The sequence below is a fragment of the Dipodomys merriami genome, unplaced genomic scaffold (assembly GCF_024711535.1).
Source record: "Dipodomys merriami isolate MVZ:Mamm:240054 unplaced genomic scaffold, mDipMer1.0.p SCAF_8, whole genome shotgun sequence".
Taxonomy (NCBI): Eukaryota; Metazoa; Chordata; class Mammalia; order Rodentia; family Heteromyidae; genus Dipodomys; species Dipodomys merriami.
In genome coordinates this window covers 37,010,808-37,024,756 of record NW_027206401.1, presented here as the reverse complement: position 1 = coordinate 37,024,756, position 13,949 = coordinate 37,010,808, and positions in this window count along the sequence as shown.

The window sequence follows — 13,949 nt, the reverse complement described above, 5'->3', positions numbered from 1 at the left end:
TCCTTTTTTAATGGCAAGTCCTATACAACTCCTTAAAGATGAAATAATTAATTAAAAATTGAAATAATAGAAAACTAAATATTTACTTTGATATTCTATTTTATTGTCAGATGTTTTTACAAATTATTTGTATAATTGATACATTTAGAAAAATTTGGGAAATGATATATATTTTTTTCTTTTTATGTGCTGATACTGGAACTTGAACTCAGAGTTTGGGCATTGTTTCTGACCTTTTATGCTCAAGGTTGGTGTTCTACCCTTTAAGCCCCAGCTCTAGTTCCAATAATTTTTGTTTTTGTTTTTGTTTTTTGTGCTTAATTGGAGATAAAATTTCATGGACCTTTCTGCCCAGGCTGACTTTGAACTGTAATCCTCAGATCTCAGCCTCCTGAGTAGATAGCAATACAAGCATAAGCCACCAGAGTCCAGCTAAACTTTCTTTTTACAATGAAATTGAAATATAAGTTTAGGCACATTGAGTATCTACTTGGCAATGAATTATATATATCAACTGCATCAATTCATTCACAGTACTAGTTGTATAGGATACATTGTAGTGTATATACTTGTCATTTTTGAAATACGTTGTCACCAAGAGTAAACAATGATGCTATGAAATTTTGCTTTAATGTTGCAATCCTAATTTAACTTTGAAATTTTATTCTATCCAGGTATATCTACCTGACTCTAATATTGGTACATATTTACCTTTTATTTTTATTTTATTCATCCTAAACATAGTTGTTACAAACTTGACAGTCTTTCAAGCTTTCCAATTCACTTCGATGAAATATATGCTGAGATATATGTTCCGTTTCTTCTTCTGTCTCACCTACATGAGCTTCCCTGCCTCAACCTTCCCCCATCTGTTTCCAACATACATCAAAAAATATTTTTCCATAATGTATCACCTCAATTTTCCATCATTTAACAACATAAATATCTTAAGTAATGTAACACTTGCTTCAATAAAGTAGAAAAAAGCTTTTCCTTCTAAAGACAAGTGTAGTAGTCCCTTTTCCTGAAAATATGATGAAATACCCCCAAATAGCATAGCTATTGATATTTCTATTTATTTATATGTCTACAAAGTACTATACATCTTATTTTGTTTATTTAGTCTTAACTTTTGTCATGATGCTTATTTATTGGCATGAATTAAATTATACAAAATAAGGGGCTTCATCATGGCATTCCCATACATTATTTTTTTACATCTAACATAATACAAAATTTATATTTTCTTATTGCTTCCTTACAAAATATTACACTCATCTGTCAGTAGTTCTCAAAATACTTGCTATTGATCAGCAAAACAGTAAGATGAGGACATTCTGCAAAAAAGAAATGAAGAAGTTTGAATTAAATACATTTCAAATAAAAACTAACATGTGGTAATATTTTGATTAAAAAGTTAAAAAAAACTCTTAATTGTTGACCAGTGCAAAATCCCTGCCTCCCCCCACTTCCCCAGAATGACTCTTGCAATGCCAATGCATAGATTGGGTCTCAATAAATAAATAAAATGCACCTCTTGTATGATTAATTTTCCTTCCTTCAGAAATCCTCTAATGTACCAGCAGCTGAAGTAAATAAAACGCTCTTCTTTTAATATGCCCATGAGTGAGCCCATCCTTTTTAATCAAGTTACACAACTATGGAGTCTCATTGACCAAGCAGGTAGTGCAGGCCTGCATCTAGCTTGAGTGTACTAATGGTACCAACATCAGTACTTCATTGAGTGCATAAGACTGGGAATGTAAATACGTGTTGAAAACAGAGAAAGATAAAATTCTGATATTAATGAAATGGGAGGAAAACTCCCTGTTTTGACAATCTTGTCAAAAGTTGAGTGTTTTCATTTGTGATAATTTAATTATAGGTGTTTGGGCTTCCTCACACAGATCATGAATACTCTTTGAGAAAACAAGCCAATTCTATGGACGTGTGAATTCCCATAAGTTCTAGAGTGCAATTAACTCTACTTCTCACCACGCTGTGGCACCTGCAGACAATGAAGAAATCTGTTACAAGAACTATTTCCATAGCATGAATATGCAAGTGCTGGAATTAGAGTAATTCATTCAGCTGCAGATTATCTTGGTTCCAGCAACAATACATTTTATTGCCATGTGTCAGCTCACTGACAGCTTCATAAATCCTGTTCAATAAACATTAAGTATTTAATTTCATTGTCTAGCAAATAAGAAGCCTGGGGAAAACTTTTTAGGATACGCATTTTAGTTTCACAGTCATATTGCAATTGAAATTATTTTTATCTAAAGCAGGAGTTACCATGAAGATATCTATTTTCAACCATTGACAGATATTATTTGAAGCATAAAAAAACTTCCAATTAAGATATTATTTGAAGCATAAAAAAAACTTCCAGTTAAAATGGGTATATATGAAACAAGAGCTTTTATATAAAAGATTTCACTTTTCCAAAGCATTGCTAATGAAATAGAAATCTAAAGGCATGAGTCAATATAAATGAAATAAAATAGCAAGAATAATACTATAGAATTTTTTAAATCTGATTATTCATATCTCTGCAAAAAAGCAGAGTATAAACTTGAAAGTACTCAAATAAACGAATTTGAGAACATTTATTCAAAATTCTAATATACAATAGATCTTTTAAATAAAATAAACACGAGCACTAATGCTGAATAGGTAGAAAAGGATGATTAAAATATTTCTTGAATGATAAAATTCCTAAGGTAGGAACTGAAAATAGCAAAATAAATTTTAACAAAGAGAATAAGAAGAAAATAGTATGGTCCAAATTGTAATTTTTTTAACAAATGTATTGAGTAACAGAATAATTCTGAGAGGTAAAAATGTGTGTCAGCACACAAATCAACAATTCAACACAGCTTTATGAAGAGAGTTCATTGAAAGGAAATCAGTTACCTGCACATACAAAGTTGTTATTCTCAGTAACAACTGAACACTTGGGAGAACTGAAACCAAAGGTGATAAATGATTTCATGCATCAGACCAACCAAGTATACTTATATTTCCAAGACTGTTGTTAATTTGATTATAGCACAAAAGCAACAAATCAAAGGGTGTAAAAATGTAGAACCAATGAAGCATGTTATAATGAATCCACGCATGAGTTTGTGCACATAACAAATAGTTGGAAATGTAAATGAAATATACTTTAAAAAAAAAAGAGAGTGGAGAGAATCTCTTTCTTTGGAACACAGTATTTCAGTATAAATATCTGAAATTATTTTCATAATAATGTAACTAATGAAGAATGCCACTGAGAAGCTTGACTTAAATATTCTTATGTGAGATTCAGTTACTTTCTTTTCTATTACTTATGAATTCCCACACAGTTTTAGAGTATACATCTTGCCTTTGAATTGTTTGTATGACTTTTTCAATGCACAACTTGAGAAAAGACTAGACTGCGCTTGTAGATTATTCTGTAAATCTTCAGATCATATTTCTAGAGAACAAAGAAGAAATCACAGTTGTCATAAAAAGAGAATATTTCATTTGTTAAATGTGTACTTGTAAAAGTTATATTTTATGCCTTTACATTTGCTTATTTAAAAAATTAAAAGAATAAAATAGCTTTACTTATTGTTTTCATATCATCTCCACTTATTAATGTTTATTGTTTTCTTATTTTTATGTAGTCTCAAAATAAGCATCACATCACTTGAAAATATGCCAATTTAGAGCACATTCACTTTACTGAAAGCACATATTAGTTTTACAATGAAGAATACAAGGATGGGCAAATATAGTCACAATATTCAATGTACATATGTGAAAATAGAACTTAGTAAACTGAGGGGTTGAATGGGTTTAGGAGAAATGGACTAGAATGATGAAAGGAGTGTCATTTATCAAGATTCATTGTATTCGCAGATCAATTGAATGCAAACCCCTTTATACAACTACTTAAAAACAATGCAAAAATAATGGATCATTTTCCATTCTAGGTTGTTCTTTAATCTCTTAACCTCAAGCATAAAGAGTAAATACTCCCAAGTATAGGAATATTTCAAATCTGTACTTAGGAAAAGAAAAGCCGAGACATTGATATAGATATCAAGGAAATGAAGCTTTGTAACTGTTCTGCTTCAAGCTTAGGTTGTGTGAGCAGAAAGAAAACCTATTAGTGCAGTAAAAACCGTATTCTCCTTTCTCCATTTGACAGATGAAAATAATGCTTATCAAGAACATACAGGCATTCAATCCTGCATTGCCAGTACTTTATCTGCCTATTCCTAATTAAAGCAAGTATCTGTCCTAGAAAATCTCATTTTAAACTTCATAGAATTTCAAAACATCAATCATTAAAACACATTATTTATTGCTTCTTTGTTTTTAAGGAGGCCTGCAAATTCAGGGGTGTTTTAACCAGATGCAATGAGAATCCATGAAGATTCTTATAAAATTACCTGTGAAATAGTAATAAACATTAAGATGACATTCAATAATGAATAGCTCTCACTCATTACATTTTAAAGATATTTTGTAGCATTGTATTGTTCTACATATTAGTGCATAATCCAACTGTTCTTTCATATTTAATATACCCAATTTCAAGACTATTTATTTGCATATGTTACATCTTTTAATTGATTATGATTCAAGTTTTAATCTATGACCTGGGCAAAGAATAAGGACACATATTTTTATGGGCACTGAGTTTCTCTGATACATATAGTGCTACATTAAATCAGGAATTTATAAAAAGTTGTAAAATGTCATAACTACATGGGATATAGAAGCAATGATGTAAGAATAAAACAGACCTAGAATGTGCTCTATTTTGGAAAATGTTTCATGTGCTGCTGAAAAAAAACATGTATTCTGATGCTGCTGGGTGAAATACCCAGTATAAGACTGTTAAATCTAGTTAATCTATGCAGTTGTTGATCTCTGTGGTTTCTCTGTTGAGTTATTGCCAAGTTGATCTATTTAATGGGAATAGAGGTATGTTGAAGTCACCAACAATTAATGATTTTGGATCTATGTGAGATTTGAGGGAAAGTAGTGTTTTTTGGATAAATTTGGGTGCTCCACTGTTTGGCAAATAGATATTTAGAATTGTAATATCCTCCTGAAGGAGAGATCCCTTAATTAGTATGTTGCAACTTTCTTTATCTCTTCTCACTAATTTTAATTTGAAGTCTATTTTATCTGATATAAGGATTGCAACTCCCATCTTTTTATGGGATCCGTTTATTTGGTAGATTTTGTTCCAGCCTTTCACTTTCAGAATATGTTTGTTTTTATGGGCAAGGTGTGACTCTTGAAGGCAGCAGATAGAAGGATCTTGCTTTTTAAACCAACTAGACAGTCTATGTCGCTTAATTGGAGAGTTAAGTTTGTTAATGTTGAGAGATAGGACTGAGAGGTATTTGGGAGTTCCTGCCATGTTATCCACCTTCTTGGGGGCTGCAGCAACTGGGTTCTTCCTGTGGTTCATGGATTCTCAATTTGGGTGTGGTTTCTTGGCCTTTATTGTGGTCTTGTTGGTTTTCTATGTGTAGGACATCTTTAAGAATCATTTGTAGGGCTGGTTTTGTGGAGATATATAGTTGCAGTTTTTCTTTTCTATGGAGGGTTTTTATTTGACTTTCCATTATGAAGGAGAATTTAGCTGGGTACAGTACTCTTGGTTGATAGTTGTTTGTCTTTAGGGCATGACATACATCATTCCAGGCTCTTCTTGTTTTAATTGTCTCTGCTGAGTAATCTGAGGTGATTCTAATTGGCTTCCCTTTATAGGTGATTGATCTTTTCTCCTTGCCAGCTTTAAGGATCTTTTCCTTGGTCTGAATTGATCCTGTGTGGATTATAATGTGACAGTGGTATGTCCTATTCTGGTCTGGTCTATTTGGGGTTCTACAAGCTTCTTGTATCTGAATAGGTCTATCTTTTTTGTATGTTTTGGGAAGTACTCTGTTTGGATCCTGTTAAATAAATTTCCTAGACAATTAACTTCTCTCTAGAGGTGCTCCTCTACATCAGTTATCCTCAGATTACACCTTCTGATGCTGTCTTCTAAATGTTGAATAGATATATCAACAACTAGTATATGTCTGAGACAAGCAGAAAAGGTCACATAAGTTGATGTTAGGGAAATGAACCCCAAGATAAGTATTCAAATGGTTTTTCTTTCTTGCTATTGTTTCTAACATATTTATAAGATGATTTCTTTGTTGCTGTGTATGTCCCTCCCCTACAGCATAACTCCTGTTTTCACTGTATTTGATGTTGGCATAATTTGTGGAGGGGAAAGGAAAAAACAAATTGTTTAAACAGGGATACAGGTTAACCCATTGCAACAATGAGATGTACAAGACGTTATGTCAAAAAATGAACTTTAAAACTTTGGCGGGGGTGGGGGGGACAGGGGTGGGAAATAGGAGGGCAGGGATGGTAAGGGAGGCAATGCTTGTAAAATAAAAAAAACTTATTAATATTAAAAAATGCAACAGAGACATATACTTTTTTTTGTCAGTTGTAGGGCCTAAACTCTGAACTCTGTCCCTCAGCTCTTCAGCTCAAGGCTAGCCCTCTACCACTTGAGCTACAGTGCCACTTCCTGCCCTTTCTGCTTATGTGGTGCTGAGGAATTGAACCCAGGGCCTCATGCATTAAAGGCAAGCGCTCTACCACTGAGCCACCTTCCCAGCCCCAAACATATACTTGTTTTAAAGGCAACCATAGATTATTACTGTATGTTGTTATTTCCTGCCCCAAACCCCCTTCTAGGACTGAAATACTTATTTTCACAGCTGAGTACTCCCATTCTGTGCCTCCCTACACAGATGCCTCCTTGATTCTGGGCTGGCAAACATTTGTTGGTAGAATGTAAGAATGGCACTCATTTCTTTTGTTTCATTTCTTTCTGGGATTATAGTCCTAATTACCTATAATTTAATGCCTTAAACACACTGATATATTTACTTTATTGAGATGTTTTAGTTGTTTCTGAAGGTAGAGCTTCTTTATAAGAGGATGGTGTACATCTAATAGTCACTTTTTAAATGAACATTGGATTCTCAGTTATTTTGCTTTTTCCTGGCTGTGTTTTGTGGCTTTCAATTTGGTTAGTGCTCTTTCTAAGTTTCAGCCACAGTCCTATATGTTTAGATGTTCTAGAATACTGTCTGCATTTTCAGTGCCTTTTCATTCACTCTGTTTAGCAAATTAGGAAATACTCTGCTTCTTCTAATCTCCTTGATTCTGTCTTCTAAATATGTATAGTGACCCCTTCTCATGAATAAAGTTTTTTCATTACTATTATTACTACTACTATTACTATATATTATTGTAATAACTATCCCTTTCCTTTCCACTTGCTTGACTCCACAGTTAAAGTTATCCATCTGTCAAAATGACAACAGGGGATATACCACAGGGGGAAGAAAATTAAAAGGAAAAAGAAAAATCACATAGTACATTAAAAAGAAACAACAACAGAGAAAGAACTCTGTGTCCAAAACTTGGGGTTCATTTCACATAGCATCATCTTATATTGTCATAAGTACAAAGCTTTTGAACTTTTTTGCACATCTGATAAAATCATCCTAGATATATACTAATAATTGCAAATGAAGAAAACCATGGGATCTATATTTCTTTGCGTCTGGCTTACTTCGCTTAATATGATTTTCTAAGTCTTTCCATTTCTTAACAAATGGGGCAATGCCATTCTTCCCGATGGAAGCATAGAATTCCATATGTTCTCCATCCCTATAGTATACCCCGTGTTGTCACTGTATTTGATTTTGATACCCTGCATCTTGTATATTAGGGAAGGGAGGGGAATAATAAAATCCTGAAACCCATTGCAACAATGATACCCACAAGACAGTATACTGGAAGTGAACTTTACAAAGTTGTGGGGGGAGATGGGGGGGCGTGAGGGAGGTAGGGGAGGAAAGGGAAAGTGGGAGAAGAACAAGGGAAAGGGTAAAAATGCTCGACAAGAAATGTACTCTTTGACTTACTCATGTAACTGTAACCCCTCTGTGCAGCATCTTTACAATAAAATAATTTTTTTTTTAAATTTTTGTTCTTGGGGCTTGAACTCAGGGCTTGGGCACTATCCCTCAGCTCTTCAGCTCAATGCAAGTGCTCTGCCGCTTCAGCCACAGCAACACTTCCGATTTTCTGGTGCTTTATTGGAGATAAGAGTCTCACAGACTTTCCTGCCCGGGCTGGCTTTGAAGCACGATCCTCAGATCTCAGCCTCTTGAGTAGCTAGGATTACAGGAGTGAGCCACCAGTGCCCAGCTACAATAAAGATTTTTAAAAAGTTTTCCATCTGTCATTTTTTGTTAAGGTGCTCTTCATTATATGTGTGTGTGTGTGTGTGTGTGTGTGTGTGTGTGTGTGTGTGTGTGTGTGTACACGCGAGCATGTGAGTGTGTGTAGGAGATAGGACTAGAGACTGTGAGTTCAGACCTAACCTTTACTTAGCAAATGCTTTATGACTTGTAACTTTAGTTATAGTTTGTTGTTGTTGTTTTGTTTCTTTTTTAAATTTGCCATGCTTTTTGCCTAGCCTAGCCTCTGACTGATTTTTCTACCTAACTTTCCCATGAAGCTAGAAGGATATTTACTGCCATGCTGGGCTTGTTCTTTGAGACAAGGCCACACCCATTGTTTTGTTTTGTTTTATTTTTCGACTTGCTTAACTCTGAGTTATTTTTCTTCTACTCCTCTCATTTAGCTGGGATTCAGGCTCAAGCCCTGGGAGCTATCCTTAATTCTAATTTTAAATTATTTCTTGGGCATCTATTAATTGCACAAAGGAATGACTGTCTCTTAAAGTTGTTCCCTGATGAGAATGTTGTTAAGTTTCAGAGAAATCTTTGACACGTGGGTGACTGTAGGTGACACACCCACACGGAGTGTTCTAGTGGCAGTAAATGGTTGTAACATTTTCTTTTAGATACAGTCATCTAGTTCTCTCAAGGACTGTGCTCGGTGAGTCAGGTTTACAAGTTTGTAGTCAGAGCTAAATTCTTCCTGACGACTAAGTAACTAAGCTGTCACTGGCACTGCTGGCATCCTCTTTCACTCTGACCTCAGACAGACCACAGGTTCATCCCAAACTAGGAAGAGACACCACCCTATTACCTGGCTATCATGCTGTCACCCTAATGTACTGTCTATCTATCTTGGTAGGTCTCCTGTGTAAAATGTGGATCCCATGTCCTCCTTTAAGAATTTAGAATTGCTTTTGTTAGGATGTATGTTTAATGCCACTTGTCTTCTATCTGCTGAATTATATCTTTCGATACCTGGAAATGTTTGATTTCCCTTTAGCCCAAAGCCATTGGGCAACAATACACTATTTCTTCATCTTAATTCAAGACTCACTTCTGGGAAGTTTTTCCTCAAAGGGAAGTTATGCTATTTTTAATTTATACATTTCAGGGCTTACTCAGAATATACTGCACTGTTTTGGTTGTCAGTCTGTCACATGCACATGAAATATGAAAGGTAAATGACTCATGTAGAATGTAAATCCCTGAATATGGATTATCCAAACTGTAAGTTTCACTGTTAGGTTTTTATCACCCTCCGTAGACTAAAGTTAACATACTTCATAGTAGATAATAGCAGTACTGATAATAATCTACAATGCAAATTCCAAGTTCCAAAAGTTAGTGATAATAAATTTTCTTTTCAGTCTTATTTTCTACGTATTATTATTAGTATTATTATTAATCTACTATGTATCTATCTATCCATCTATCCATCTGTCTGTTATGATACAGAAAACAAAACCTAACAAAATAATACTAATTGAAACTAAATGATTCTAATAGCCTTCATGAGTTGTTATTAAAACTGAGAGAACACTGGGCTCTGGTGGTTCACACCTGTAATCCAAGCTGCTCAGGGGGCTGAGATCTGAGGATTGTGATTCAAAGCCAGCCCAGGCAGGAAAGTCCTTTAGACTCCTATAAACCACCAGAAAACCAGAAATGGCGTTGTGGCTCAAGTCGTAGAGTGCTCACCTTGAACTGAAGAGTTTAGGGAAAGCGCCCAGGCTCAGAGTTTAAGTCCCACTACTGGGGGTGGGGGTAGGGGGAACAATTAAGAGAGTAAGAAAAAGGCCAAGCAGGAAAGTACTTTCTCTTTCTCCTGTCCCCTTCTCTCCCTCTTCTTTTCACTCTTTCCTCTCATAGTTTGACTTTCTCCCATCTTTTATAGATTATTTTCACTTATAATTTTTTCTTATTAAATGACATTTTTCTTCATATATCAAATAGCCCTTTAAGATCTTCCTGTAATTTACACCTAAGAGAGTCTAAACAGAAATCCAAGAAGAGTTAAAATGACATAGATTGATCCACAGTTGTGAAATGCCAGGCCAATTTGGACAGAGTTTGGTTATCACTTTCTTACCTGATTTTGTCATTGCAAATGAAAGAATTACTCTTTGTGTGTGAGTGGGGGGGGGCGGTCCTTGGGGCTTGAAATCAGGGCCTGGATTCAATTCCTGAGATGTTTTGTTCAAAGCTAATACTCTACCACTTGAGCCACAGCTCTACTTCTGGCATTTTTGGTACTTAATTGGAGATAAGCATCACAAAGACTTTCCTGCTTGGAAAGGATTTGAAACTGTGATCCTCAAATCTCAGACTCCTGAGTAGCTAGGATTACAGATGTGTGCCCCAGAGTCCAGCCCAAGAAATTACTCTTAAAGCAAGTTCAAGTGCTAATCACATCTAAAGAACACTTGCCTATTACATGTAAACTTTACTTGCAGGAGGTATGAAAGTTAACTCAGCAAAAATGTTACTTTGCATGTAAAAACCTTATCTTAAATTTTAGTTTAGTATCTGCCATACAACAAAACCCAAATTGTAGACTTGGGCTGGGAATATTTAATAAAAGAAAATTCCAGCTACATATGTGTTAGTCAGCTTTTCATCAATGTGATTTTCAAGAAAAGCAACTAAAGGAGAATATAAAGAAGAAAATAGTATTTTAGCTCATGATTTCAGAGACATCATCCTAAGGTCAGTGATTTTATTATTTGGAATCTAAGGATAGTCTGAATCTCCCCAAATTAGAAAACATCCCTGTGAGCCTTTGGTTTTAGTTGGGGAGACTGCTCACCTTATCACATCTAAGGAGAGAAAGAAAGATCATGGAGGAGAGAGATAGAAAAATAGAGCAATTGAGATAGAGGAGACAGAGATAAAAGACAATGTAAATACATGCATTTATCATATTCTGTGAAATATATGATCATTTGTATATGTTACTATAATGGCATCTATGGTTTGATATTTCCATTTCAAGTCTATGTGTAATCATTGGGAAAGAAAACCACAGAGCTCTACTTACCTCACTATAACTGTATTTCACTTTGAGCATCAGGCAGATAGTATTTGTTTTATATATCACCTGCGTAGCCTATACTAGTTTTTCTACAACACAAACATATGTATCTGACATAAAACACAAAGCAAGAAACCTGAAGCTGAACTTCTTCCAAGTTGGAGACACACATTGTGAATTTCTTTCCATTATTCTAAATATCCTGAGCTCCACTGACGGACAGACTAGTTTTCACTGGCATGAAACATGTGGTTTATGATGGGAACCTGAATGCTTTTTTAGGCTGTGAAAACGCTTTCTCTTTTTTTTTCAGTTCGATTTTGTTCTCTTTGTGCAGAGTTGATACAATTGGCCCCTTCTGTTGAAACTGAGGTATAAGCTTCCCTAATACTTATGCCAACATTTCATTTTCAATGAAAAAAATATGAAGGTTGGTTTTTGGAAATCCTGTTGAATTTTTGAGAGAAATATAATAAGAACATCTATACTTACGGCTAAACTAAAACAATCCCTGCTGTCTATTTACTTAGAAAAATAATCTTAACTAAACCAATGAAAGATTGGTGTGTATGACCCAAAACAAAATGTAATTTTCTAGTCTCATTATATAGAAGAATTCATGGCTGATAATTATTCAAGTCAATCAAATTGCCTTTAGAAGAATTCTGTCATTTATTATAATCTATGATGATTAGAAATATAGTTCCTCATGCCTATCCTTTCTCTATTCTGTAGGAGAAATTTGAATTAATAACATACCCTGCAAGTTAGGACTGGCCCTAAGCTTCCTTCTAAGCAAAGCACTTAAGGAGTCCTAAAATTAATTGAAGCCAAGACATGACAGGGACAATTTTTGGCTATTTCTAATACGTTACATATTTTCCTCTTAATACCATGGCATATTCAGGCACAGTGGCAAACTCTGAGCTCAGTGAACAAGCCAAATTTGCTCCTAACCAGGACTGTCCAGGGTCTTGTCTCTTCAAGGAAACTGAACAGCCCACGGGCATCTTTCCAGGCGTTCATACTATATTGACAGAGGCACATAAAATTAGAAAGTATAGCAGCATCAAAGCACAAGATGATTGACAATCACAAATAACACATGCTGTCTAGGTAGCAATAAAGATCCTGTGAAGAAACCCCTGAAAAGGACATGAGTAAGGATTTTTCAGTAAGTGTTAATGAGGACACTAACATCTGACATTTTGTAGGTGGCTAATGAATTCTGGTAAGAGATAGACACATTCTGAATGATAAGAAAAAATACAAACATATCTTTTTAGCTAACAATTTCATACTAAAGATTTTTTTTAAGCATGAGAGTTCACTGTGTGTTTAGTGTAAAGTAATGAGATCAATTTTCAGAGTTCACATAGCAAAGGAATAGTTCAATGTGAGCCACTCAGTTTTGAATCACTTCCTGGAGAGTGTGTTGTGATCCAATCATGCCAGTGCCCAAGTGCCTTCCCAGTCACCCTGCTTCTGCCAACTCTCTCACCAGTGCTTTCAATTTCAGACGAGCAGCTTGATCAGCAGAAAATGCCAAAGTGAATCAGTGGGAACTCTATTTTGTTTCTACACAGAAACACTTTCGCAACTGATTTGGAAGACTCATTTTATTTAGGAGTGTTCCACTTGACCTTTTCTTCACTTGACACAATTTGCACATTTTTATTTTACATTGCCTTTTAACTTACAAATATGGTGAAATTGAAACTCTCCATACAAACCTCATGGAAACACCAAAATGAGATAAGATAGTGTTAATACATACACAAACACACACACAAATAATCTATCTCAGATGCTAAAAAAGAATGATCTGAATGGATTTTGCCTTTTCAACTATTTTCCAAACTCTGTCTACAATGTTGTCAGCAATTCTTACTTGTTTTATCTTCTGTATATACAGGTATTGCAGATACCACTTCTTCTTGTCATCCACACCTCTGCTCTGCTCATTCAAAACACCATTATCTCTCCCCATGACTGTTTAATGAGGCTTTTACTGGTTTCTCATTTCCTGGTTTGCTCTCCTACAGGCTATTCTCCACAGAGAAGACAGTGTGATTCTTTTAAATTCTAAGCAAAAGAATGAGATTCCTCTGCTTTACATCACCTAATAGCTTCTCATCTTTCTCAGAATAAAATCCAATAGTCCTAAATGACTTTCCCCTCTTCTCCCATCTCCTGCCACTAACTCTCTGACCTTATTTCATATGACCACTTCTCAACTCTACTTTCTGCTTCAGACACACTAGTCAAAGCTGAACATCATAAATAGGCCAAGCTTGCATCTGGTCAGGGCTTTCATGTGTCTTGTTTGCTCTTCTTGGTAGACAGCTACACTGAGTAAACCTCACTATGATGGCACTTCCACTCCATTTTCCAGATCCTATTCTAGTTTAATTATAATGATTATTACCATTTAAGTAGTTACAAGGTTATTTATTTATTTATTTACTTATATTGGTTTTGGGCTTGAACTCAGGGCCTGGCTGCTCTGTCCCTGAGATTTTTTTTTTTTTACTCAAGGCTAGTGCTCCACTTCCTGTTTCCTGGTGGCTAATTAGAGATAAGAGTCCCACAGATTT